The sequence below is a fragment of the Lolium rigidum genome, chromosome 3, assembly GCF_022539505.1.
Source record: "Lolium rigidum isolate FL_2022 chromosome 3, APGP_CSIRO_Lrig_0.1, whole genome shotgun sequence".
Lineage (NCBI taxonomy): Eukaryota > Viridiplantae > Streptophyta > Magnoliopsida > Poales > Poaceae > Lolium > Lolium rigidum.
In genome coordinates this window covers 372,722,059-372,727,904 of record NC_061510.1, presented here as the reverse complement: position 1 = coordinate 372,727,904, position 5,846 = coordinate 372,722,059, and positions in this window count along the sequence as shown.

Here is a 5,846-nt window from a genome sequence, read left to right as displayed (position 1 = left end):
GCTCCCATGAAGGACATTATCTCTACCAACAAGGTAGATCATCCCTCTTCTCTTTTGTTTACACATGTATTTTAGTTTCATTATTTATGGATGACACTCCTCCCAACCTTTTGCTTTCACAAGCCATGGCTAACCGAATCCTCGGGTGCCTTCCAACATTCACATACCATGAAGGAGTGTCTATTTGCAAAATTAAGTTGCTTACTGATGAATCAGAGCAAAACATGTGAAGAGAATTATTAATGAAAGTTGATTAATTGGGGCTGGGAACCCCGCGCCAGCTCTTTTTGCAAAATTATTGGATAAGCGGATGTGCCACTAGTCCATTGTGAAAGTCTGTCAAAAGTAAATGACAAGATCGAAAGATAAACACCACATACTTCCTCATGAGCTATAAAACATTGACACAAATAAGAGATAATAGCTTTTGAATTGTTTAAAGGTAGCACATGAAGTATTTACTTGGAATGGCAGGAAATACCACATAGTAGGTAGATATGGTGGACACGCATGGCATGAGTTTTGGCTCAAGGTTTTGGATGCACGAGAAGTATTTCCTCTCAGTACAAGGCTTTGGCTAGCAAGGTTGTTTGAAGCAAACACAAGTATGAACCGACATAACGAAAACTTACATAAGAACATATTGCAAGCATTATAAAACTCTACACCTGTCTTCCTTGTTGCTCAAACACTTTTACCGTAGAAAATATCTAGACCTTAGAGAGACCAATCATGCAAACCAGTTTCAACAAGCTCTACGGTATTTCTCCACTAATAGGTTTAAACTACATGATGCAAGAGCTTAATCATGATCTACTTGAGAGCTCAAAACAATTGCCAAGTATCAAATTATCCAAGACAATATGAGGCATTTTCTGCTTCCAACCAAATAGCAATAAATGCAATAGCTTCCAACTTTTGTCATTGAACATTAAAAGTAAAACGAAGAACACAAGTGTTCATATGAAAAAGCGGAGCGTGTATCTCTCCCACACAAGGATTGCTAGGATCCGGATTTATTCAAACATAAACAAAAATAAAAACACACAGACGCTCCAAGTAAAGCACATAAGATGTGACCGAATAAAAATATAGTTTCAATAGAAGAAACCTGATAAGTTGATGAAGAAGGGGATGCCTTGGGCATCCCCAAGCTTAGACGCTTGAGTCTTCTTGAAATATGCAGGGATGAACCACGGGGGCATCCCCAAGCTTAGGCTTTTCACTCTTCTTGATCATATATCATCCTCCTCTCTTGACCCTTGAAAACTTCCTTCACACCAAACTTCTCATAAACTTCATTAGAGGGGTTAGTACTCAAAAACTTTAATCCACTTTAGCCCCGTAGTGACACATTGCAAGAACTCAATAAAACATTAGCTACAGCTCTCCACGTCTAGAAAGCCTCACTTAAAGTCCACAAGAGACAATGCAAAAACAGAGACAGAATCTGTCAAAACAGAACAACCAAGTAAACACGAATTTTTAAGAGGTACTTCCGTTGCTCAAATCAGAAAACTCAAAACTAATGAAAGTTGCGTACATATCCGAGGATCACTCACGTAAATTGGCAGATTTTTCTGAGTTACCTACAGAGAATCATATCCAGATTCGTGACAGACAAGAAATCTGTTTCTCGCAGCAAATCCAAATCTAGCATCAAACTTCTATTAGAGACTTCACTTGGCACAACATTGCAATAAAATAAAGATAAGGAGAGGTTGCTACAGTAGTAACAACTTCCAAGACACAACAAAACAAAGTATCAAAATAAAAACATGGGTTATCTCCCAAGAAGTTCTTTCTTTATAGCCATTAAGATGGGCTCAGCAGCTTTAATGATGCACTCGCAAGAAATAAGAGTTGAAGCAAAAGAGAGCATCAAGAAGCAAATTCAAAACACATTTAAGTCTAACCCACTTCCTATGCATAGGAGTCTTGTACACAAATAAATTCATGAAGAACAAAGTGACAAGCATAAGAAGGTAAAACGAGAGTAACTTAAAAAAATTAAGCATATAGAGAGGTGTTTTAGTACCATGCAAATTTCTACAACCATATTTTCCTCTCTCATAATAATTTTCAGTAGCTTCATGGATAAACTCAACAATATAACTATCACATAAAGCATGTTTCTCATGATCCATAAACATATAATTTTTATCAAGCTCAAAAATAGCGGGATTAAAACTTTCAAACCCACTTTTATCAATAATATAACAAGATGATCGATCAATCTCAAGAGATATGGGACTCATAGATAAAGTAAAAAACTCTCCAATCCCATTTTCATTAGTAGTACAATTAATATTATCAAGTAACATAGGACCATCATCTAGAGATTTATCATAAACATTTGCCAAGCAAAACTCTTTAGTACCATGCATTTCAACATCAGGCACAAACAAAGCATTATCATAAGATTTATCAAAATAGCATGGATTATCATAAATAACAGTAGCATAATTATTCTCACAAGTTTTACTCATAGGGAATATTTCAAGAGAATCCACAGGAACATAACATTCATCCTCCTTTGGTAAGCATGGAGGACAATCAAATAATGTAAGAGATAAAGAGTTACTCTCATTAGAAGGTTGGCATGGGTAGCTAATCCATTCTTCCTCCTTTTGTTCATCACTCTCCTCTTCTTTTTCATCCAATGAGCTTTCGTGTTCATCAATTTCCTCCTCTTTTTCATCCAATGAGCTTTCAGGTTCATCAATTTGTTCTTCCACTGGTTCCTGCAAATTGTGAGTGCATTCTTGTGCATTAATGAGTCTCTCTTTATAATCAATGATATAAGGATTATTGCTGTAACTTTCTATGCAAAAATTAAGGATAGAAGAGACATAATCTTTAAGGTCCTTACAAACAACACAAGTTTCATAATTTCTAGCAATGAAGGATTCTATCTCAGAGGCTCCCATAAATATGACAAATTGTTCTACCTCTTCGAACCCAAAATGGATATAGCTATTTCAATTATAGTTCTTAATTAAAACTTCCTCACTAAAGCCACATTGAAATTTAAGATGTTTAGTATCCTGTTTAGAGCAACATTTTATATCATGGCGTTTAAGCAAGACTTTAGCAATTGTATTCAATTTTTCTATCACAGCACTCATAACTTTTCCCGTTCTTGATTCTCTATAATTATTATATAATTCTATAAGCTCCAAGTAGGTTGTAGGTTCTCCCATAACAACAGTTTTTAATTTTTCAGTTTTTCAAATTTTTATGGATTTTCGGCTATATAGGGAAAATAAAATAAAACAAAAAGAAACTAGACAAAAGTAAACTAGGCAAAATAATACTAGACAGAAATAAACTAAGCACAAATAAACTAGACAAAAGTAAACTAAGCAAAACAAAATAAAATAAAATAGAGAGAGAGGTGGAGTGTACTCCCAGGTGAACTTATGAGTAGAGCTATGCCTCCCCGGCAACGGCGCCGTAAAAATAGTCTTGATAACCCACAAGTATAGGGGATCGCAACTGATCTTCGAGGGAAGTAAAACCCAAATTTATTGATTCGACACAAGGGGAGGTAAAGAATACTTATAAGCCTTAACAACCGAGTTGTCAATTCAAGTCGCACCTGAAAAACACTAGTAACAGGGGTGATGTGAAAGCAAGCAGTAATATGAGAGCAGTGAGTAACAGTAACACGACAGCAGTAGTAGCAGTAATATGAGAGCAATGGCACCGTAAAATAGTTGATACTACTTCCAATGTCATGTAGAACGAGTATATGATGATGAGAGATGGACCGGGGTTCCCAGCTATCTACACTAGTGGTAACTCTCCAATAACAAGTGTTGGGTGAACAAATTACGCTTGGGCAATTGATAGGATTGAAATAGCATTAAGACAGAACATCAAGATTATTAATCATGTAGGCATGTTTCCCATATATAGTCATACGTGCTCGCAATGAGAAACTTGTACAACATCTTTTGTCCTACCAGCCGGTGGCAGCCGGGCCTCTAGGGAATCTACTGGAAATTAAGGTGGTCCTTTTAATAGAGCACCGGAGCAAAGCATTAACACTCCGTGAAAACATGTGATCCTCATACCTAAGCCTTTCCCTCCAGTTATCCCAGTTGCTGTCACTCTGGGGCCTCGGGTTCCGGACATAGACATGTGCAAACAACTTGTAGATACAATCTAAGCAATAAGTATAGAGCTTAAATCTAAGATCATGCCACTCGGGCCCTAGTGACAAGCATTAAACACAACAAGATTGCAGCAACAATAACTTCACAAACTTTATAGATAGACTAATCATAATGTAATAATCCATCGGATCCCAACAAACACAACACCGATTACATCAGATGAATCTCAATCATGTAAGGAAGCTCATGAGATCATTGTATTGAAGTACATGGGGGAGAGAATACCAACTAGCTACAGCTAGAACCCGTAGTCCATGGGGGAACTACTCACGGAGCATGATGGAGGTGGTGGCGTTGATGGAGATGGCTTCCGGGGGCACTTCCCCGTCCCGGCAGGGTGCCGGAACAGAGACTTCTGTCCCCCGAATTGGAGTTTCGCGATGGTGGCGGCGCCCCTGGAGTCTTTCTGGAGTTTCGTCAATCGGTATCGATGTTTTAGATCAGGACGGCTTAAATAGGCGAAGAGTCGGAGTCGGAGGGGCCACGGGGCCTCCCCACACTAGGCCGGCGCGGCCAGGGTGGAGCCCGCGCGGCCCTGTTGTGTGGGGCCCCCAGGGCTCCCCTCTGGTCCCACTCTGACTTTCTGGAAGGTTCCGGGAAAAATAAGATGTTGGGTCTTCGTTTCGTCGAATTCCGAGAATATTGCCCGAACAGCCTTTCTGGAACCAAAAACAACAGAAAACAGGAACTGGCACTGTGGCATCTTGTTAATAGGTTAGTTCCAGGAAACGCATAAAAACATTATAAAGTGCGAGCAAAACATGTAGGTATTGTCATAAAACAAGCATGGAACATCAGAAATTATAGGTACGTTGGAGACGTATCAGCCACCGTGCACTTTTGGAGGGCGGAAAGCCTTGCCATGCCGGTGCAATCCAACTTGCATCTGAAATAGGAGTCGTACTCTCGAAGGGCATATACAATTTTCACGAAGAGCTTCCGGCTCATCTTGAAACGACGCCTAAAAACAGCCTCACCGTGCAATGGTTCGTCGGTGAAGTAGTCGGCGTAGAGCATACAGTAGCCCTCCATTCGCTGCCTCGGCTTGCACTTCCGGCGACCTGGTGCCGACCCACCACGGCGACCAATGACCGACTCGGCGTACAAGACGGACAAGCAAGCTAGGATCAGCAGGTGCTCCTCGTCTTGGGCGGCGACTGCTGTTTCTTCTTCAAGAAGCTCGACGAACATCTGCTCCTCCTGCTCGTCGGAGTCCATGTCCGGTCAGGCAATTGGACGAACACCTGCCGGGTGTGTCGACGAGGAGCGACGCGAGGGAGCTGCCCGGCGGCGGAAAATAGGCAGAGGGCACGACAGGCGGTGGAATATAGGCTGTTGGGTGGAGGAACGGCGGAGTTGAGGCAATCGGCCGGCGGATTGGCGAGGGGTGGTGCCGGCGGCGATAGAGCAACAGGAGGGGAGGAGGGATTTGCGTCGACAAAGTGGCGGGGTTCGTCTGTTCTCTCGCCGACAGAGCGGGTCCGTCCCTGCTTTTCTCTCGTTCGGAGTCCCCGAGCGCACCCCGGGGGGTCGGGGATGGCCTGGGCTCTCCGGACGGATGAAATGCCTAATCCGGACGAAAACGAGGACCCGGGGGCGCGACTGAGCCGTTTTCATCCATCCGGATGAAAAAAAGTCGTCATGGGGGGTCTCTTCGGGGAGACG